The sequence below is a fragment of the Vipera ursinii genome (genome assembly GCF_947247035.1).
Source record: "Vipera ursinii genome assembly, chromosome: 3".
NCBI classification, from domain to species: Eukaryota; Metazoa; Chordata; class Lepidosauria; order Squamata; family Viperidae; genus Vipera; species Vipera ursinii.
Window position 1 is genome coordinate 7,298,495 of NC_139516.1, and position 23,423 is coordinate 7,321,917.

Consider the following 23,423-nt stretch of genomic DNA (forward strand, 5'->3'; position numbering starts at 1 on the left):
TTTAAAGTTGCCAAGTTTAAAGACCCCTGGGATAGGGATATGTTCAATTTTAGCAGCATAGCAAATGTTGTAGGGATATTTGACAAGCAATAGGGAGAAAGCAGAACTATTTAATTCGTTTTTTGCATCTGTCTTTACACAAAGGGAAAAAACAGTCCAACCTACCCAAACCAGTGCCATAAAAAACAGAATAGAAACGCAAGTTAAGATAGGCAAGAAAATGGTAAGTGAACACCTGTCCAGCCTAGACGAGTTCAAATCACCAGGACCAGATGGATTACACCCCAAGGTTCTCAAGGAACTGGCAGACGTGATCTCAGAACCACTGAACTATATTTTTCAAAGATCCTGGAGCACTGGGGAGCTACCAGAGGACTGGAAGAGAGCTGATGTAGTTCCCATCTTCAAAAAAGGGAAAAAATAGATCCAGGAAACTACAGACCTATCAGCCTGACCTCAATACCTGGGAAGATTCTGGAAAAGATAATCAACAAATCAGCGAATACCTTGATGCAAACAAAGTCATCACTAAAAGCCAACATGGGTTTGTCAAAAGCAGATCATGCCAGACAAATCTTATTACATTCTTTGACCAAGTGACAAAATTAGTGGACCAGAGGAACGCTGTAGATATAATTTACTTGGACTTCAGTAAGGCATTTGATAAAGTAGATCACAACCTACTACTTGATAAGATAGAAAAATGTGGGTTAGATAGCATTACCACCAGATGGATTCGTAGCTGGCTGACAGGCCGTACTCAGCGTGTGGTCCTCAATGGAACCGCATCTACATGGAAGGAAGTGTGTAGTGGGGTGCCCCAGGGCTCTGTTCTGGGCCCAGTGCTCTTCAATATCTTCATTAATGATTTGGATGAGGGGATAGATGGGGAACTCATCAAATTTGCAGACGACACCAAGCTGGCAAGAATAGCCAATACTCCAGAAGATAGGCTTAAGATACAGAAGGATCTGGACAGACTCGAACACTGGGCACTATCTAACAAAATGAAATTCAATGGTGAAAAAAGTAAGGTTCTACATTTAGGCAGGAAAAATCAAATGCATAGGTATAGTATAGGTGGTACCTTGCTCAATAGTAGTAACTGTGAGAGGGATCTCGGAGTCTTAGTAGACAATCACTTCAATATGAGCCAGCAGTGTGCTGCAGCTGCCAAAAAAGCCAACACAGTGCTAGGCTGCATTAACAGAGGGATAGAATCAAGATCAAGTGAAGTACTAATACCACTTTACAATGCTTTGATAAGGCCACACCTGGAATACTGCATCCAGTTTTGGTCACCACGATGTAAAAAAGATGTCGAGACTCTAGAAAGGGTACAGAGAAGAGCAACCAAGATGATTAGGGGGCTGGAGGCTAAAACGTATAGGAAACGGTTGCTGGAATTGGGTATGTGTAGTTTAATGAAGAGAAGGGTGAGGGGTGACATGATAGCAGTGTTCCAATATCTGAGGGGCTACCACAAAGAAGAGGGAGTCAAGCTATTCTCCAAAGCACCTGGAAGCAGGACAAGAAGCAACGGATGGAAACTAGTCAAGGAGAGAAGCAACCTAGAACTAAGGAGAAACTTCCTGACAGTGAGAACAATTAACCAGTGGAACAACCTGCCTCCAGAGGTGGTGAATGCTCCAACACTGGAGGTTTTTAAGAAGAGACTGGACAGCCATTTATCCGAAAGGGTGTTGGATCTCGTGCTTGAGCAGGGGGTTGGACTAGATGACCTCCAAGGTCCCTCCCAACTCTCTTATTTTGTTGTCATTGTTCAGCTTTTCCCTGAGAACAATGTGAAATCTTCTTAAGGAAATCTTCCTTTCTGACTCTGTTAATTCCGTTATTATCTTTAGAACAGCAGTCAAATTCTCTCTCTCTCTCTCTCTCTCTCTCTCTCTCTCTCTCTCTCTCTTACTGGGACTTTAATTGATACTGAATAAATTGGTGCTTGAAGTTTTAATTCTTAACCACCTTGTCTTTCAACTGAGAAAGACAAGATCTAAATCCGATAAATAAGCTTCAGAGAGCTTTTCAAGGTAAATGGGACTTTTGCCATTTTTGAGCCATTGGGAGCATGGAAAATCCTCCTTTGGGTGAATTTTCACGAAAACACGAAGATCGTATAGCTTTCCCGTTTTGGTGCAATGGACACGATTTTATCACGGCCTTGATCTTTGCGCTGTTGCAAAATGCACTTTCTCAAAGGAAAATTCCAGATTCCTCCCTTGTTTCTCTTTTGCTGAATTCCGGTCTGAAAACTATTCCAAATGTACACAACTCCCAAATGTACAGCAAAATCAGTTTCTGCAGATTCTGTCCTCAGCCCTTTTTTGAGCATACAAGGTTGTCCTCGATTTAGGGCCATAACCAAGCCCAACATTTCTGTTGCTACCCGAGACATTTATTAAGTGACTTTTGCCTCCCTTTTGTGACCTTTCTTGCAACGGTCCTTAAGGAAACCCCTGCAGTTGTTAAGTGAATCTGGTTCGCCCATTGACTTTGCTTGTCAGAGGTGATCACATGACCCTGGGACACTGCCGCCGTCATAACTACGAGTCAGTTGTGTCTGAATTATGATCATGTGACCATGGGGATGCTGCAACGGTCGTAAGTGTGAGAAATAGTCACAGGTCACTTTTTTCAGTGCCATTGTAACAGGGACATTGGAGGTCATCTAGTCCAACCCCCTGCTCAGGCAGGAAACCCTATACCATTTCAGACAAATGGTTGTCCAGTCTCTTCTTAAAAACTTCCAGTGTTGGAGCATTCACCACTTCTGGAGGCAGGTTGTTCCACGGGTTAGTTGTTCTCACTGTCAGGAAGTTTCTCCTTAGTTCTAGGTTGCTTCTCTCCTTGACTAGTTTCCATCTGTTGCTTCTTGTCCTGCCTTCAGGCGCTTTGGAGAATAGCTTGACTCCCTCTTCTTTGGGGCAGCCCCTGAGATATTGGAAGACTGCTATCGTGTCCCCCCTCGTCCTTCTCTTCATTAAACTAGACATACCCAATTCCAGCAACCGTTCCTTATATGTTTCAGCCTCCAGTCCCCTGATCATCTTTGTTGCTCTTCTCTGCTCTCTTTCTAGACTCTCAACCTCTTTTTTTTACTAAATTAACCGTTGTAGGTTGAGGACCACATGTACAGAGAACAAGGAGCAGGTGTAGTCATTGTTTTTGCTTCATCAGATTGGAACATGCCCGCCTTAACACTCCAGTTCCTTCGGATGCGTATTTGGGGAGTCTGCTCTGAAACTCTCCGTTTCATTGAGTGATGGACGTGACCTTTTGCCACTCAGAATGTGATGCTGAGATCCGACTTTGTCTCGGGGAAACCTTGGGGAAACACCGCAAAGAGGCCTATAATGATGGTGTTGGAAAAAGCCGGAGACATGACAATCCATAATGTAAATTTTACTAGGCACAGCAAACGAGTACGATAGAAGGAAAGCTAGCTCTGGCATTATGCCAGAAAACTGATAATTAAAAGAGTGAAACTTTCCCTCCGCCCCCACCCCCACCCCCTTCGACACTTCAGCTCACATTGTCCAATAAATCTTCCAGCAATTGTTATGAGAAGAAAACTTCAGTTCGCCAAAACATCTCTTCTTCGGGTTCTCAAGCTGATAGGGAACACCTGTGGATCCCAAGCTCTCTCTCTCTTTCTCTGCCCCCCTACAACTCTAGGCAACCTCGACCATCTTTGGTCTACACAACATTTGGATTTAAATAAGTTCTTAACACATTTTTAGTATTGTATTCTTGGGCATAATTATTTATTTATTTTTAATCTCTTTTTTAACTTTTGTATTTACACTTTTGATATTTATTGCCCTGTACACCGCCCTGAGTCCTTTGGAAGAAGGGCGGTATAAAAATTTAATAAATAAATAAAATAAATAAATAAAATTAGAATTTACTTCACCAATTTATCTTTGTTTTTTTTACTCTGGACAGGACATAGTTGGAAATAGGGCTATGGTCACCCCTCATTTTTATTTGATGATTGAAGAACCTCTTAAGACCACCCCCACCAACGCAGCTAGGGCAAGCCACAAAAATAAACTGGGAGCAAATCCCACTCCTTCTAGCACTGATGATGTTACCTAGTTGGGCAATGAAACATCTGCAAGAAACCAACCGAACTCAGAGAGCACCAAGGAGTCCACAGTTCTCCTCCTCCTCCTCCTCCTCCTCCTCCTCCTCTTCTTCTTCTTCTTCTTCCTCCTCCTCCTCTTCACAAAAATAAACTGGGAGCAAATCCCACTCCTTCTAGCACTGATGAGGTTGCCTAGTTGGGCAATGAAACATCTGCAAGAAACCAACCGAACTCAGAGAGCACCAAGGAGTCCACAGTCCTCCTCCTCCTCCTCCTCCTCCTCCTCCTCCTCCTCTTCTTCTTCTTCTTCTTCTTCCTCCTCCTCTTCACAAAAATAAACTGGGAGCAAATCCCACTCCTTCTAGCACTGATGATGTTACCTAGTTGGGCAATGAAACATCTGCAAGAAACCAACCGAACTCAGAGAGCACCAAGGAGTCCACAGTTCTCCTCCTCCTCCTCCTCCTCCTCCTCTTCTTCTTCTTCTTCTTCTTCTTCTTCTTCTTCCTCCTCCTCCTCTTCACAAAAATAAACTGGAAGCAAATCCCACTCCTCTACCACTGATGATGTTACCTAGTTGGGCAATGAAACATCTGCAAGAAACCAACCGAACTCAGAGGGCACCAAGGAGTCCACAGTTCTCCTCCTCCTCCTCCTCCTCCTCCTCCTCCTCCTCCTCCTCTTCTTCTTCTTCCTCCTCCTCCTCTTCACAAAAATAAACTGGGAGCAAATCCCACTCCTTCTACCACTGATGATGTTACCTAGCTGGGCAATGAAACATCTGCAAGAAACCAACCGAACTCAGAGAGCACCAAGGAGTCCACAGTTCTCCTCCTCCTCCTCCTCCTCCTCCTCCTCCTCCTCCTCCTCCTCCTCTTCTTCTTCTTCTTCCTCCTCCTCCTCTTCACAAAAATAAACTGGGAGCAAATCCCACTCCTTCTAGCACTGATGAGGTTGCCTAGTTGGGCAATGAAACATCTGCAAGAAACCAACCGAACTCAGAGAGCACCAAGGAGTCCACAGTCCTCCTCCTCCTCCTCCTCCTCCTCCTCCTCCTCCTCCTCTTCTTCTTCTTCTTCTTCTTCTTCTTCTTCTTCTTCTTCTTCTTCTTCTTCTTCCTCCTCCTCCTCTTCACAAAAATAAACTGGGAGCAAATCCCACTCCTTCTAGCACTGATGATGTTACCTAGTTGGGCAATGAAACATCTGCAAGAAACCAACCGAACTCAGAGAGCACCAAGGAGTCCACAGTTCTCCTCCTCCTCCTCCTCCTCCTCCTCCTCCTCCTCCTCCTCCTCCTCCTCCTCTTCTTCTTCTTCTTCCTCCTCCTCCTCTTCACAAAAATAAACTGGAAGCAAATCCCACTCCTTCTACCACTGATGATGTTACCTAGTTGGGCAATGAAACATCTGCAAGAAACCAACCGAACTCAGAGGGCACCAAGGAGTCCACAATTCAACCCTGAAACTCTCCTTTCTTGACTGAAGCATCCCTCATTAGATTTGGAAGGGATAAAATTAATCAGCCCTGAGGGTAATATGGTGGGACAGGGACACGGAGCCTTGATCCCTCTCTACTCATTCTCTGAACGCACGATCCATTCCTTAGCAGCAACTGAACTTTTTTCCGCATATGGCAGAAAAAAAGCACTAGGTGAGCAGATCAGAGCTTTTGTCCCAAATAAATATGCATGAGGTTGCATGATTAGCCTCCTGTATGGAAACCACCTTATCTCATGGCAGAGAAAGGCTGGTGTATTTATTATATCAGGAGTGGCAATCATTTATTGGATTCCACCCTCCTCCCATCCCGCTCAGCTCGTCTTCACTTCACTCAGTCAGTCTCTGATGAATCACCTTCCATTTCCCTGACATCGTCTTGATTTGTAATGTAAATTACCAATACCACTTTAGACATGAACACTGCAGGGTTCTAATTACAATTTTCATTAAACGCCGTCTGTTTCACACCTCCAAGTAGTTTTGTGGGTTGCAGAGGGAGCAAAGGGAAATTAAAACCGCAGCGCCTGGGAGCCGGTGCAGAACAGAAAGAATCAATCTGACAGCCCCTTGTCTGAAATGGTATACAGTCTCCTGCTTGAGCAGGGGGTTGGACTAGAAGACCTCCAAGGTCCCTTCCAACTTTGTTATTCTGTTATTACGGTATGTTATATCTGGCAGACAAAGACAACCTGATTCCCACTCTAACAGGATAACAGAGTCGGAAGGGACCTTGGAGGTCATCTAGTCCAACCCCCTGCTCAGGCAGGAAACCCTATTCTGCTATTTCAGACAAATGGCTGTCCAGTCTCTTCCTAAAAAACTTCCAGTGTTGGGACATTCACCGCTTCTGGAGGCAGGTTGTTCCACTAAATAACAGAATAACAGAATTGGAAGGGACCTTGGAGGTCATCTAATCCAACCCCCTGCTCAGCCAGGAAACCCTATACCATTTCAGACAAACGGCTGTCCAGTCTCTTCTTAAAAACTTCCAGTGTTGGAGCATTCACAACTTCTGGAGGCAGGTTGTTCCACTGGTTAATTGTTCTCACTGTCAGGAAATTTCTCCTTAGTTCTAGTTTGCTTCTCTCCTTGACTAGTTTCCACCCATTGCTTCTTCTTCTGCCTTCAGGCGCTTTGGAGAATAGCTTGACTCCCTCTTCTTTGGGGCAGCCCTTGAAATACTGGAACACTGCTATCAGGTAACCCTTAGTCCTTCTCTTCATTAAACCAGACATCTCCAATTCCAGCAACCGTTTCACTCTGCACCGTCTCCCTGAATTATGGGCCACCTTTGGGAGAATGCAGATGCGAATTGCAATGAAATATTCTGCTTTATACTTCTCCTGATCTGGATTCTAGCTATGCCCTCTTCCAGACTGCTCCATTTTTCTTCAGACCTTATTTCTTGTTTACTTTCCTCATTTAACAATCACACAAGGTGGGTACATCATCATCATCATCATCATCATCATCATCAATCAGCCTTCAGTTTTCACATCCTGGACAAGCAGTGGTCATCTATCCTAGCAAAAGATGTTACATATGTGCATAAGTGTAGTCAATAGCATATGCCTTTTTAAAAATATCAAACATGCAAAGAAACAAACATAAGTCCAAAATATCTGTATTACATCCAGAAATGCCAACTTTGCAACCGATATTTCTCATCCATAACTATGGCACCCTAAGGATACCTGCATACATGAAAATGCTTCTCTGGGATCAGTAACGCAGCAGGGATTGCTTTTTCCTTCCAGTAACAGATTGCTGGGAAATACCAAACATGGCCTTGAGAATTCCAATGTTTGTTACAAATTTTTCTGGATGTGGTTGGAAAGAGGCTGTTTGGCGCTGGAGACCACTGCCACGAGGAACACAGCTCTGGGTCGGGGTTCAGAGCAGCTCCGGGTGGGGGCTCAACACGGGCCGCAGCATGGCAACTGCGGGGAGGGGAATCCCCACAGCGGCTGTGGGGAGGGGAATCCCCGCGGCATGTGGCTCCAAGCCGCAGGGGCGGGGGTGCAAAGGACGGGCGGCGATGCCGTAGCAAGACACCGGCATCGCTCCCAGTGACAGCACCTCTGAGTTTAGAAAAAAAGCACTGCCTGTCTTAAAGTTTGGGTGGGGTGTGTAGGTTTTAGGTGACTTTTGTCTTCTTAATCTTCCAGCTTCAACCTTCCTGAATGGATTATTTACACCTGCATTTCTACAGAGCTGGTTTCTGCTTGGGGGAGGGAGACTTGGAGATATTAAGAAAAAACTGGGCATGCTTTTCTGCCTCTTTAAGATCCTTTGAGGAAATATATTTTCCTGCCCTTTTAATATTTCCTTCTCTGGGGGGGGGCTGACTTCCCACATAGGTAACATCATCAGGGTGCTGGAGTTTTTTCTCTGTTAATGTATAAGTGGCTTGCCCTAATAAGTGGCTTGCCCTGTGAACCGCCCTGAGTCCCTTGGGGAGAAGGGCGGTATAAAAATCTCAATAAATAAATAAATAAATAAATAAATAATCAAGGAACTGAAAGAGCAAGCCACTAGTATATCAACAGAGGTCAAACCCCAACTCTCTTCTAGCACTGACGAGGTTACCTAGTTTGGGGAATGAAACGTCTGCAAAAAAAACCCCTCACCAAGCTCAGATAGCCCCAAGAACCTCTCATATGCTGACATTTTTTCCCCAGCCATGCAACCAGGATAAAGGGCAGGGCTATCAAATTTACACAAACCTTCAGGGCTCTTTCAAAACTTGATCCTCTTTCCTTGCTTAAGCAGATGTTGAAACCTGCATTCCCCCTATGGGGAAGGATTCCAAGGTGGAGGTGGGGGGGGGAAAGGATTTAGCTATTTGAATTACATATTCCTCCCCCCCCCCCCCCGCAATGCCTGCACGAGCTTGCAGCACAAGAGCAGTTGTGAAAGGTGGCTAAATCTGCCTTCCCCCTTTGCAGATCAGGATAGCCCTGCGCTCTAGGAGTTTCTTTTTTTAAATAAAATAAAATAAAATAAAATAAATCAGCTAGGGTGCCCAAACTGGGTGCAAGCCCTGAGAACACAGTTTTTGGAGTAGTAATTAAGGTGCTGGCTAAGAAAGCAGGTGACTGTGAGTTCTAGCCTTGGCTTAGGCATGAAAGCAGGCTGTGCGACTTTGGATTAATTATCAGGAGACTGCGGGAGCTCATATTTATGACGGTTGCCATGTCCCGGGGTCATGTGATCCCCTTTTGCCACCTTCTGACAAGCAAAGTGGATGAGGAAGCTGGGTTCACTTAATAACCGTGTTCCTAACTTAACAGCTGGGGTGATTCGCGGCGAGAAAGGTCATAAAATGGGGCAAAATTCACTTAAGAATGGTCTTGCTTAGCAACAGAAATGTTGGGCTCCATTGTGGCCATAAGTCGAGGACTACCTGTATTAAATACTGCCTGTAAATAAAGAACAGCGCTGACCAAGCCCAGCTCGGAGACACAGTGGCAAATTGTCCCTCCTGCTTAATTGCTCTCTTGACCTTCAGGCCCAGGGACCTTGGCTGGGCCTGGGAGTACAAAGCCCAGAGATACGTTTCCTTGGCAACCGTGTCTGAAGCAGCAGCAATTGCACCAACACAACCAAGAATTGGGCAATTGAGTCATGACCTTGGGCCGTAGGCTAAGCTTGCAAGCAAGATGAAACTTTGGACTTTACTCAGTTTAAGCAGGTTAGCCTCATAACACATCCCATGTCAGTGTGTGTGTGTGTGTGTGTGTGTGTGTGTGTGTGTGTGAAATGAAATCTATCTATCTATCTATCTATCTAGCTAGCTAGCTAGCTAGCTAGCTAGCTAGCTATCCAATCTAGCTATCTAATCCATCTAATCTATCTGTCTATCTGTGTGTCTGTCTGTCTGTCTGTCTGTCTATCTATCTATCCAGCTATCCAGCTATCTAGCTATCCAATCTAGCTATCTAGCTATCTAATCCATCTAAACCATTCTCTCTGTCTGTCTGTCTGTCTGTCTGTCTGTCTGTCTCTCTCTCTCTCTCTCTCTCTCTACTGTATCTATCTATCTATCCAGCTATCCAACCTAGCTATCTAGCTATCTAATCCATCTAATCCATCTAATGTATCTGTCTGTCTGTCTGTCTATCCCACAGGTCGGCAACCTGCGGCTCCGGAGCCGCATGCGGCTCTTTGAGCCGTCTCTTGCGGCTCCCAGCCGCCCGGTGCGCGCGCACCTCTTCCAACGGGCAGTGGTGCGCGCGCACCTCTCCAAATGGAGAGTGGCACCGCCCGTTTGGAGAGGTGCACGCGCACCTCCCCGAATGGGCGGAGGTGCGCGCGCACCTCCCCAAACCTTTGGAGAGGTGCGCGCGTACCTCTGCGCGAATGGGCAGCGGTGCCGCTCTTTCAGGAAGCCCGCCGCGGCCCGTCTGTGAAGCTGCCGAAAGCGGCAGCTTAGCAGACGGGCCGCGGCAGCTTCCGCAAAGAGCGGCGCCCCTGCCCATTCCGAGAGGTGCGCGCGCACCTCTCCGAACGACCGGAGGTGCGCGCGTACCTCCGCGCGAATGGGCAGCGGTGCCGCTCTTTCAGGAAGCCCGCCGCGGCCCGTCTGTGAAGCTGCCGAAAGCGGCAGCTTAGCAGACGGGCCGCGGCAGCTTCCGCAAAGAGCGGCGCCCCTGCCCATTCCGAGAGGTGCGCGCGCACCTCTCCGAACGACCGGAGGTGCGCGCGCATTTGGGGAGGTGCGCGCGCACCTCCGGTCGTTCGGAGAGGTGCGCGCGCACCTCTCGGAATGGGCAGGGGCGCCGCTCTTTGCGGAAGCTGCCGCGGCCCGTCTGCTAAGCTGCCGCTTTCGGCAGCTTCACAGACGGGCCGCGGCGGGCTTCCTGAAAGAGCGGCACCGCTGCCCATTCGCGCGGAGGTACGCGCGCACCTCCGGTCGTTCGGAGAGGTGCGCGCGCACCTCTCGGAATGGGCAGGGGCGCCGCTCTTTGCGGAAGCTGCCACGGCCCGTCTGCAAAGCTGCCGAAAGCGGCAGCTTTGCAGACGGGCCGTCGCCATCAGGCAACCGGGAACCGGTTCCATCTCATTTTTTTAAAAATGGCAGCCGCGTGCGTCCGCGCATGCGCAAAAAACCTTTTTGCGCATGCGCGTGCATGGACACACGCACGCGGCTCCCTCTTTTTTTAATTTGTGATGGAACCGGTTCCCAGTGGCTCTTTTTCTTTTTTAGGTTGCCGACCCCTGGTCTATCCAGCTATCCAATCTAGCTATCTAGCTATCTAATCCATCTAATCTATCTGTCTGTCTGTCTATCTATCCAGCTATCTAGCTATCCAATCTAGCTATCTAGCTATCTAATTCTTCTATCTATCTATCTATCTATCTATCTATCTATCTATCTATCTATCTATCTATCTATCTATCTATCTGTTGTGATTCAGCATCAGCCTGTGGTTCCGGCAGCTGAGTCGGATGATTCTGAAGAGGAGGAGGAGAAGGAGTTTGGAGAGCCTTTGGTGTCAGAGGAAGGTTCTGATGGACTGCAGGACTCTCAGCCTGGCCCCTCCCATCTTGTTCCTCCTCAGACTCAGCTGTGTGAGCACGAGGGATTGGAAGAAGACGATCCACAGCTGGCTCTGTTCAGGGACGCTAGGAGCAGGAGGCAATCTAGCAGAACAGAACAGAGGAAGGCAATGAGGCACCTCGGGAGGGCAATGAGGCACCTCGGGAGAAGGCAATGAGAAGCCATGCCTTGGGACTGCTGATAAAAGGGGAAGGTGTGGGAGGTGCTGGTTGCTGAAGGCAACCGTTTGAAGATCTTCTGCTAGAGTCCTGGTCTGTTATTCTTGTTTAACTCTTGTTTAACCTTTCGGTTTAACTCTTGAACTTTTCGTTTAACTTTTGTTTGAACTCTTTGCAAATAAATTTGGCTGGGTTTTTTCCAGCCTGTTGACTATAAAAAGGGGTTGTCCCTGACATTCAAACAGGGCTGGTCGTAGGCTAGAACAGAACACTATCCAGCTATCTAATCCATCTAATCTGTCTGTCTGTCTGTCTGTCTGTCTGTCTATCTATCTACACAGTTTTCATTTGACATTTGAGGTAGATATCTAAGTAGGCCATAGTAGGCTTTATCTAATCCTATACTGCACTGGTATATCCTGTGTCCAGATTTGGTCACCATAATATAAAAAAGATGTTGAGAGTCTGGAAAAGAGTGCAGAGATGAACAACAAAGGTAATTAGGGGACTGGATGATAAAATGAAAAATGGTTGCAGGAACTGGCTATGTCTAGTTTAATGAAGAGAAGGACGGGGGGGGGGGGGGTGACATGATAGTGGTCTTCCAATATCTCAGGGGCTGCCAGAGAGAGGAAAGGGTTGACCCATTCTCCAAAGCACCTGAGAGCAGGAGAAGAACTAATGGGTGGAAGATCATCAAAGAGAGATCAAACCTAAAACAGTTGTTAAGTCGAGGACTACCTTATTGTATGCCCCTCTCTTAGCTATGTTAAAATACCCAGTAATGCACAAAGATAATTTTTGTGCAATATGATGCAGAATAATACCTAACTCAAAAGCAAGGTAATGAATATTGCTTAATTGCAGTAGCATTTTGAACAAGTAAGGGATGCTTAGCTAAAGTGAATCCAATTATTTTAACACTACTTTTGCTTTTCAAATAATTAGTTGAGTTTCTGCTGCTAAATATTTGCATCTATAGCTGAGCTGCCATTAGCATTTAGAGAAACAGCACCTGCAGACCAAATCCTTTAACACCTTTGCACGATTGTGCAGTTAAAATGACTTATAACAGCACTCTCTCCTGCCGCCCACGTTTTTTTCCTATATCATACAGAGGTGCCTTTGCAGCATTGGTTAGAGTAGTAGGCTAACCAACTTTACCATACAGATAATTCTCGACTTACAATCACCATCAGGACCAGAATGTATGTTGCTAAGCAAGCTGTTTGCTAAGTGAGCCACGCTCAATTTTGCAAGCTTTTTGCAATGGTTGTTAAATGAATAACCGTCTTTATTAAATGAATCACTTGATGCTTAAGTCAACCCGGCTTTTCTCCCATTGACTTTGCAAGTTGGGAGGCAGCTGGGAAGTTTGTAAATGGCTACCGCTTGACCCCAGGTTGCTGCAACGATGGGTTTTTAAAATGTTTTTAATTTTTAATTTTTTAATTTTTTATTTTTTATTTTTAATTGTTTAGTTAATTTATTTTGGGGCTGTTATTTAATTTCTTTTAACTTTTGTATTGTTTGTTTTTATTGTTGTTAGCCGCCCTGAGTCCTTTGGGAGATAGGGCGGCATATAAGTCCCAAAAATAAATAATAAATAAATAAACTGTTGTCAATTCATGCCGGTTGCCAAGCGCCTGAATTTTGATCAGTGACCGTGGGGAATGCTGCGATGGTCATAACTCCGAGGACCAGTTATAAGTCTCTTTTTTCAGTGCCGTTATAATGTCAAAAGGACGCTACATGTGTGCTTGTAAGTTAAGGGTTACCTGTACTGATTTGTTAAGGAAATGTTAAAGATTAGGAGAAAAGACATGGGTGAAGTGATCCTAGAGGCGGGTCTCAGAAATTCAGAATATAGACCTATCTGGATTATCTCAAAGGGTAGAGTCCACTTTGATTGTGTGTTTGTGCTTGAGGATTAGCTTCTTATAACCCTTGCAATAATTAGTTGCTGTGTTCCCAGAAGAGTTCAGGCTGGGAAAGAGAGATGTATTCTAAAACAAATAATAACATTAAGGGTTTTTTTCCGGGCAGAATGAATGAACATAGTAGAGATACAACTGAATGTATGAACTTCATAGTAGAATGGGGGTGACCGAAGGGGGATGGAGAGTTACTTTGGTGTAGTGATTAAGGTGCTGGCCTAGAAACCAAGAGGCACTGAGTTCTAGTCCCGTCATGGTGGCCCAACGGTTAGAATGCAGTATTGCAGGCTAACTCACTGCTCACTGCCAGGGGTTCGATCCTGACTGGATGGTAAAATGAGGACCCAGATTGTTGGGGGCCAAGACGCTGACTCTCTAAATCCCTTAGAGAGGGCTGTAAATCACTACAAAGTGTTATATAAGTCTAAACTGCTATTGCTATTGCTTAGGCATGAAAGCTATCTGGGTGACTTTGGGCCAATCACCAGGAGACTGTGAGTTCTAGTCCCCACTTTGACATGAAAGCTGGCTGGGTGACTTTGGACCAATCACCAGGAGACGGTGAGCTCTAGTACCACCTTAGACATGAAAGCTGACTGGGTGACTTTGGGCCAATCACCAGGAGACAGTGAGTTCTAGTCCCACCTTAGACATGAAAGCTGGCTGGGTGACTTTGGACCAATCACCAGGAGACGGTGAGTTCTAGCCCCACCTTAGACATGAAAGCTGGCTGGGTGACTTTGGGCCAATCATCAGGAGACTGTGAGTTCTAGTCCCCACTTAGACATGAAAGCCGGGTGGGTGACTTTGGGCCAATCACCAGGAGACTGTGAGTTCTAGTCCCACCTTAGGCATGAAAGCTGGCTGAGTGACTGGGCCAATCCCTCTCTTAGCCAATCCACCTCACAGGATTGTTGTTGTGGGAAAAATAGGGGACGAAAGGAACATTATATATGTTTACCACCTTGAGTTATTTATAAACACAATAAAGGTGGGATAAAAATGTAATATATAAATAAAAATAAATATTCACAGCCGCTTCTGGCTTCCTCGCCATTTCTCTCGATGGGAATGTAATAACAGGAGCATTCAGGTTGTTAGTGTCATGTTAGCCTGAGGCGATCATCTTGAGAAACTTAGAATCACTTAAGAGTTTTAAAAGTCTAATGTTTTGGGGAAAAGCCCAAGTTGGAGCTGTGAAAACAGGGTGTGAGATGTAGACATGAAGGACATGGATAGGAAGAAATTGGAGCTGTCCAGAAACAATCCAGAGATTTTTAGAAGCAACATATTTTGCAACAGAACAATGGCTTCCACTGCGGGTTTTTCTTTTGTCCAGTTACCTCAGTTCGCACACTGTCATTCTGGCAATCCTTCCTAGCAGTAGGCCAAGTATGAAATTATTTTTCCTTGTAGAGGTAGTTTAGGCCAGGGGTCTCCAACCTTGGCAACTTTAAGACTTGTGGCCTTCAACTCCCAGAATTCCTCAGCCACAAGTCTTAAAGTTGCCAAGGTTGGGGATCCCTGGTTTAGGCATTCCGTCTCATTGCCTTCTACGGGTGATCAGCTAAGTTGGTTAGCAAATTTACTCTGCAAATCCTTTAGTCTCGATCTTGGAACTCCACAATAAAGTCCCCAATTCCTTGACAAGGAATATGTGTCCTTCATCTTCTCCTTGAACACGAGAGAGTGAAACCCATCCAGATAACTCAAGAAAGAAACAGCTTTATGTTTATTCTTTTTTAAATCTCTTTTCAGACAGTGGACTGCTTACTGCTCTCTGAGCTTGGCTGTTTGCTTGCAGACATTTTACTATCAAACTAGATAACATCATCAGGGCCAGAAAGAAGTGGGGCTTAGGAGGAGGAGGACGACGATGACTGTGGAGTCCTTGGTGTTCTCTGAGCTTGGTTGTTTTCTTGCAGACATTTCATCACCCAACTAGGTAACACCATCAGTGCTAGAAGGGAGAGGTGTTTGTGGAGTTGAGGAGGAGGAGGAGGAGGAGGAGGAGGAGGAGGAGGAGGAGGAGGAGGAGGAGGAGGAGGAGGACTGTGCGGAACTTGGTGCTCTCTGAGCTTGGTTTTTTTCTTGCGGACGTTTCATTGCCCAGCTAGGTAACATCATCAGGGCTGTATTTACAGACAACTGACTTCTGTCAGTGTTGGTGAGAGGGTTTTTGGTGATTCCTTGATTAGGCTGTTGTTTACTGTTTTATTTTGTGTGTGTGTGTGTGAGTTGGTAGTTCCTTGACTGGGGTAGTTTTTATTGTTTGATTGTTGGTCTGGTATTAATCCTGCTGTTTCAGGATTAAAGTTTGCTTGGTTGATTTTGGCGAGTTCTAGGAATTTCCAGGATTTTTCTGTCAACTCGGGGGAGCTTTAACACAGCAACTGTCATGCTCCTCAGCTGATGGTTTCCGTTCCTTGTCACCTGGATCTTGCAAAATATAACTTTTTAACCGGAGGATTTCTCTTGCCTTTTACCCCACTCCAATTATTGCTCGACTGCGTTGGGAAAGGAATTCCGAAGACTCGTTATAACAGCTTTCAGTGCTATCCTGGCTTCAAATAGTTGCTAAATGATACAAGTAGTCCTCAACTTACAACGATTCACTTATTGGCCGTTCGAAGTTAGAACAGCACTGGAAAAAAGTGACTTGTGACCGTTTTTCACACTGACGACCATTGCAGCATCCCCATGGTCACATGATCAAAATTTGGGCACTTGGCAACTGGTTCATATTTATGATGGTTGCAGCGTCCCAGGGTCATGTGATCCCCTTTTGCAACCTTCTGACAAGCAAAGTCAAAGGGGAAGCCCGATTCACTTAACAACCAGCTTACTAACTTGACAATGAAGAGCAACAAAGATGATCAGGGGACTGGAGGCTAAAACATATAAGGAACGATTGCTGGAATTGGGTATGTCTCATTTCATGAAGAGAAGGACGAGGGGTGACATGGTAACAGTGTACCAATATCTCAGGGGCTGCCCCAAAGAAGAGGGAGTCAAGCTATTCTCCAAAGTGCCTGAAGGCAAGACAAGAAGCAACGGATGGAAACTAATCAAGGAGAGAAGCAACCTAGAACTAAGGAGAAACTTCCTGCCAGTGAGAACAATTAATCAGTGGAACATCCTGCCTCCAGAAGTTGTGAATGCTCCAACACTGGAGGTTTTAAAGAAGAGATTGGACAGCCATTTGTCTGAAATGGTAAAAGGTTTCCTACCTGAGCAGGGCGTTGGACTAGATGACCTCCAATGTTCCTTCCTTCCTTCCTTCCTTCCTTCCTTCCTTCCTTCCTTCCTTCCTTCCTTCCTCCTATTATTACTATTGTTGTTGTTGTTGTTATTATTATTATTATTATCATCTGCTGCACTAATCATTGTCTCACTTAGCCACAGAATTTTTGGGATCCGTTGTGGTCATACCAAAGACTATAAGTTTGAGGATCCTCTGTACTATAGCTTTTAACATTCAGGGTTTTCACAACTGAGAGTTTGTCTTTTCCTCTGCTATCTGTCGAAGGCCTCCAGGATCACTGGAAAATATTACCAGGCAGGGCTGCACACTATGCATCTGTGACTCTGCTATAAAAATATGGAATCTGGCAGACAATTTGGGCTTTGGTGCCAAATCCTACTATAGGAACCAGAATTTTTTTTTTTAGTGCAAAACGATTATTGCAGCAATCTTCCAGATGTCTTTAAAAATGCACACTTGCCTCCTTCCCCACCCAGAAATGTTGTTGTTCATATTTCTTATAGGACATATAAAAATAAACTATATTTCTTATAGTTTGTCAAATTACAAAATACAAAGAAACCCCAAATAATGGGAAAATAAGGGAGGAGACCCTATACCTTGGTGGTGCAGTGGGCTAATGCCTCCTTAAGTAACACCAGCTGCCTGCAATTAGTGCAGGTTCGAGTCCCACCAGGCTCAAGGTTGACTCAGCCTTCCATCCTTCCCAGGTAGGTAAAATGAGGACCCAGATTGTTGGGGGCAATTAAGCTGACTTTGTAATAATGCCACTTGGGGTGTGTGTGAAAGCCCTAATAAGCAGGCATATACATAGAATGAAGGCTACTGCTAAGCTTGTAAGCCGCCCTGAGTCTTCGGAGAAGGGCGGGATATAAATGGAATTAAAATTAAAAAAATTTAAAAAATACCATTTCAGACAAATAGTTGTCCAATCTCTTCTTAAAAACTTTCAGTGATGGAGCATCCACAACTTCTGGAGGCAAGTCGTTCCACCGGTTAATTGTTCTCACTGTCAGGAAATTTCTCCTTAGTTCCAGGTTGCTTCTCTCCTTGGTTAGTTTCCATCTGTTGTTTCTTCTCTTGCCTTGGAGAATAGGTTGACCCCCGTTTCTTTGTGGTAACCCCTCAAATATTGGAACACTGCTATCATGTGACCCTTTCTCCTTCTCTTCATTAAACTAGATCAGGGGTAGGCAACCTTGACTCTTTTATGACTTGTGGACTTCAATTCCCAGAATTCCTGAGCCAGCCAGGCTGAGGTAAAAGGGAGAGGTTTCCAAGCTGAGCCAGGCTAGGTCAGGAATTCTGGGAATTGAAGTCGACGAGTCATAAAAGAGCCAAGGTTGCCTACCCCTGGCCTAGGCTTAGGCTGCTTTATGATTCATGGACTTCAACTCCCAGGATTCCTGAGCCAGCCAGGCTGAGGTAAAAGGGAGAGGTTTCTAAGCTGAGCCATGCTGGCTCAGGAATTCTTGGAGTTGAAGTCCATGAGTCATAAAAAGGCCAAGGTTGCCTACTCCTGAACTAGACATACCCAATTCCTGAAACCGTTCTTTGTATATTTTAGCCTCCAGCCCCCTAATCACCTTTGTTGCTCTGGGCTGGGCTGGGCTGGGGAAGCTACCAAAGTTGATAAACATTGCTGTAGCATCTGGTTGAACCAGGAGAATTGAACGCTTGGACTTTAAGAACCTTTATCATATTGGGAATGACTTTTTTAATCAGCAGTTTCATAACCTAGCATCTTACTCATTTCATAGCTTAACTTAATAATTCAGCATCTTAGTATCCTAGAATATGTTCCCCGTAGTTCAGCAGTTTAGGAATTTTAAGTATCTTAAATTGGCTCTAATAAACCCATTTAGGTTGCATTTTAGCTTGGTGGAGTTTACATTACAGGAGATTCCTCGACTTACAACCATTCATTTAGTGACCATTGAAAGTTACCACAGCGCTAAAAATGGGATTTGTAATCAGTTGACATGCATACAACTGTTGCACTATCCCTGCAGTCACATGATCAAAATTCAGACACTTGGCAATTGGTTCATATTTATGACGGTGGCAGTGTCCTAGGTTCATATGATCATTTTTTGGGACTTTCTGACATGAAAAGTCAATAGGGGAACCAGATTTACTTAACAGCCATGTTACTAGCTTAACAACTGCAGTGATTCACTTAGCAACTGTGGCAAGAACGGTCATATCATGGCACAAAACTCAACTTGCTTAGCAACCAAAATGTTGGTTGTCCATTAGGAGAACTGACTGCTAAGTGAAAAATCATATAAACCCTGACTGTGCATATCATTTTACTCCAGGTCTCCTTTGCTCAGAGGTTGTGCTGCTCCATCAATGGAGGTTTTCAAAAAGACAGTCATTTGTCCAGAATGGTATAGGATCTCCTACCTGTGCAGGGGGGTTAGACTAGAAGACCTCCAAGATCCCTTCCAACTCCGTTATTCTGTTATTCCAAGGGTGTCAATCTCGCAACATCACGTGACGTGTTGCAACGTATCTTGACTTTTTTTTGCCATTGCCGGCAATGGGGTGGGTGCAGTTTTGCTATGATGCATTCGGCCCCTGGGCTGGAAGTTTGACATTCCTGCCTGTGTTATTCTGTTCTGCTTTACAGCATCACAAGAATATAACTCCAAGCAGGAATTTTCCAGAAGTCAACTCACAAGGAAGCCATTAAAAAGGCAAATCTTATAGCCCTTCCCCGCCAATCCCCTGCCTTTTAGAATGCTGGCTCCAGTGCACTGATAATTAGCAAGAAGAGAATTGGTGTTTGTAATTGCATTCATTGGAGAGAAAGGGATTACAAGAGAGTAAGCAGGTGCATAATGGGGAATACACATCAAAAGGAATACATTAGTATCAGCTGTTTGCCTAGGGTGCTGCTGACTATATAACCACCAGTCCCTGATTAGGCAAACAAAAGCTTTCAGTGTGAAACTGATTAAGGTCTGGTCAGTTTCAGGGTGGCAGCTGGTTCTAATCAATTAATTAAGGTCACAGAGCTGAACTCGTGCCTTTGGCACCTTTTGGGGAAATGCTGTGTTGAAAAGCAGCTCAGGAAGAGATTGCTTATTTAGGCAAGGGGGGGGGGCTGTGAAGGAAAAAAATGGGTCAGGATCAGGACAATACATACTAACTGACTGTAATGGTGAACACATGAGGGAGGGAGAGAGAGAGAGAGAGAGATGCTACAAGGGTCATAAATGTTGGCATTGCTCACAAAGTTACTTTTTCATCACTGTCATAACTGGTCACTATCTGAGGCAGTCACTAAACGAGGACTACCAACAGGTACTTTCAACAACCAAAGGAAGTTTTTATGTACAGCTCCAAATTGTTCCAGCAAATAAATGCAAAGATACAGGCCGTCGATTTGCCTTCCACCAATATTAGCTTTTGTTCAGTTTTTTTTTGTAATTAAAAAAATCTCCCAGGAGGAAATTAGTTCTCAACAGCTATTACCTTGCCTATCCCTAGTGGCAGTATAATATCACACACAGAGAGAGACACAAACAGACACCACAAGCGGTATCTTCTCCAATTTCAGCTTAAGGTAAAGGTAAAGGTTCCCCCGCACATGCATGCCAGTCGCTTCCAACTCTAGGGGCCGGTGCTCATCTCCGTTTCAAAGCCGAAGAGCCAGCGCTTGTCCGAGGACGTCTCCGTGGTCATGTGGCCGGCATGACTAGATGCCAAAGGCACACGGAACGCTGTTACCTTCCCACCGTAGTGGTCCCTATTTTTCTACTTGCATTTTTACGTGCTTTCGAACTGCTAGGTTGGCAGAAGCTGGGACGAGTAACAGGCGCTCACTCTGTTACTTGGGATTCGACCCACCAAACTGCCAACCTTCTGATCGACAAGCTCAGTGTCCTAACCCACTGAGCCACCGCGTCCCTAATTTCAGCTTAGCATCCATTTATTCTCCAGGCCAGGCTTTGCAAAAATTCTGGTACTTTGTCCTAAACCAAATAATCAAGTATTCCTCAGACAAAATAATCCCAAAAGCTGGGTAGGGAAGGGAATCAATTAAAATATGCCAAAAAGACAAGTCTCTCCTTCTTCTCAGGGTTTGGTACTTATACAGTAGCAGCAAAGAATTAAACATCTCAAAGTATTGATCACTGAATGCAAAAAACCTTCATACTGAAGTGTGGTTCAAAATATTGATAGCAGAGTCAGAGTCAGGAAGGCGGGGCAGATAGATAGATAGATAGATAGATAGATAGATAGATAGATAGATAGATAGATAGATAATGAAAGAAGAGCAATATGATGTAATGGATGGAAGTTAATCAAAGACAGAAGCAACCTAGAACTAAGGAGAAACATCCTAAGAGTGAGAAAATCAACCAGTAGAACGGCTTGCCTTTAGAAATTGTGGGTGCTCCATCACTGGAGATTTTTAAGAAGAGATTGGGCAGCCATGTCTATAGAATAGAATAGAATAGAATAGAATAGAATAGAATAGAATAGAATAGAATAGAATAGAATAGAATAGAATAGAATAGAATAGAATAGAATATGGAATAGGATTATGGATTATGGATTATGGATTATGGATTATGGATTATGGATATAGAATATAATATAATAGAACAGAATAGAATAGAATATGGAATAGGATTATGGATTATGGATTATGGAATAGAATAGAATAGAATAGAATAGAATAGAATAGAATAGAATAGAATAGAATAGAATAGAATATGGAATGGAATAGAATGGAATAGAATAGAATAGAATAGAATAGAATAGAATAGAATAGAATAGAATAGAATAGAATAGAATAGAATAGAATAGGGAATGGAATGGAATAGAATAGAATAGAATAGAATAGAATAGAATGGAATATGGAATATGGAATATGGAATATGGAATATGGAATATGGAATATGGAATATGGAATAGAATAGAATAGAATAGAAAATGGAATGGAATGGAATGGAACAGAATAGAATAGAATAGAATAGAATAGAATAGAATAGAATAGAATAGAATAGAATATGGAATATGGAGAATAGAATAGAATAGAATAGAATAGAATAGAATAGAATAGAATAGAATAGAATAATAGAATAGAATAGAATAGAATAGAATAGAATAGAATAGAATAGAATATGGAATATGGAATATGGAATATGGAATATGGAAAATAGAATAGAACAGAATAGAATAGAATAGAATAGAATAGAATAGAATAGAATAGAATAGAATAGAATAGAATAGAATAGAATAGAATAGAATAGAATTAGGAATGTAGCTGGACAGGACTTTGGAGGTCTTCTAGTCCAGCCCCCTGCTCAAGCAGGAAACCCATACCATTTCAGACAAGTGACTGTCCCGTCTCTTCTTAAAAATCTCCAGGGATGGATCGTCTGCCTGAGCAGGTGGTTGGACTAAAAGACCTCCAAGGTTCCTCCCAACCCCATTATTCTATGTTCTAAGAAGGAAAGTTGGATTTATCCTTACAATATCTAGCAGCAATCTTGCCGTCCTTGATGGTTAAGCTAATATGTAAATGCTGGTTCTTTATCTGTACTTTTTGGGTTAATGCAACAAACCATGCTAATTAAATGCCCGATTGAGTAAACCGATTGCAATCATGTGTTCTTCAGCTACCCGGTCTGTATCCAAAATTTCTAAATGTCATCATCGTATGTCTTTTGATCTTGCTAATGGAAGATTAAACGCTTTAACCCCTTCCCACTGGCACCGATGATGCAAAGAAAATTGATTTTGAAATGAAATATAGCCTTCCTTTCTCCACTTCCCCAGATGCTTCAATCGAGATTGCTGGGGGGGGGTACTTGCCCCCATTACTCATGTAATGGGCTCCCCTGGACTCGGAGAATATCACTTTCAAATGTTTTTCTAAACGTTTTCTAAGTTGAGAAAAATAACCGTGAGGCCATCTCTCATGAAGGCCAGAGAAGAAGCAACAGGTTGTTGGGTTGGAGATCTGTCTGGGAGAAAACTTTTTAAGAGACGCAAAAGTATATTTAAGCCTTTGAAGGACACTATTTGTAGCTCAGGCTTGAAATGAAGGGGTCTCTGAGCTTCACTGTTTTCTGGCAGACATTTAATTACCAAACTAGGTAACATCATCAATGCTAGAAGACAGGGAGGGAGGGAGGAGAAGGAGGAGGACTGTGGGGCCCTTGGTGCTCTCTGAGCTTGGTTGTTTTCTTGCAGACATTTCATTACCCAACTAGGTAACATAATCAGTGCTGGAAAGGAGCAGGGTTTGCTCTGCTTATATACAAGCAGTTTGCCCTTACTGTAAATACAGCCTAATTAAAGAACCACCAAGAACATTCCCACCAACACTTGCATACAAACAGAGTTCAAACCCCACCACCTTCTAACACTGATGACGTTAGGTAGTTGGGTAATGAAATCTCTGCAAGAAAACAGCCAAGCTCAGAAAGCCCTAGATCCCAACAGTCCTCAACTTTAATTTGGTTTATGACCCACTGTAGACATGGTGCTCAGTGGGTTAGGACGCTGAGCTTGTCGATCAGAAGGTCGGCAGTTTGGCGGGTCGAATCCTGAGTGCCGTGTAACAGAGTGAGCGCCTGTTACTCGTCCCAGCTTCTGCCAACCTAGCAGTTCGAAAGCACGTAAAAAATGCAAGTAGAAAAATAGGGACCACTCCGGTGGGAAGGTAACAGCTTTCCGTGCTCCTTTGGCGTCTAGTCATGCCGGCCACATGACCACGGAGACGTCCTCGGACAAGCGCTGGCTCTTCGGCTTTGAAACGGAGATGAGCACCGGCCCCTAGAGTCGGAAACGACTATTACGCATGTGCAGGGGAACCTTTAACTTTTAGAGTTCACAACATTGTAAGATCCATGACGTGAAAGATTCACC

The 23,423-nt window shown here is 44.3% G+C and overlaps 1 protein-coding gene across 1 annotated transcript in view; it reads left to right on the forward strand.

Annotated features, from left to right (window-relative positions):
• The window catches only part of NKAIN4 (sodium/potassium transporting ATPase interacting 4), a 113,423-nt gene that overhangs the window by 19,460 nt on the left and 70,540 nt on the right, over nucleotides 1-23,423 (forward strand). The window lies entirely within an intron of this gene.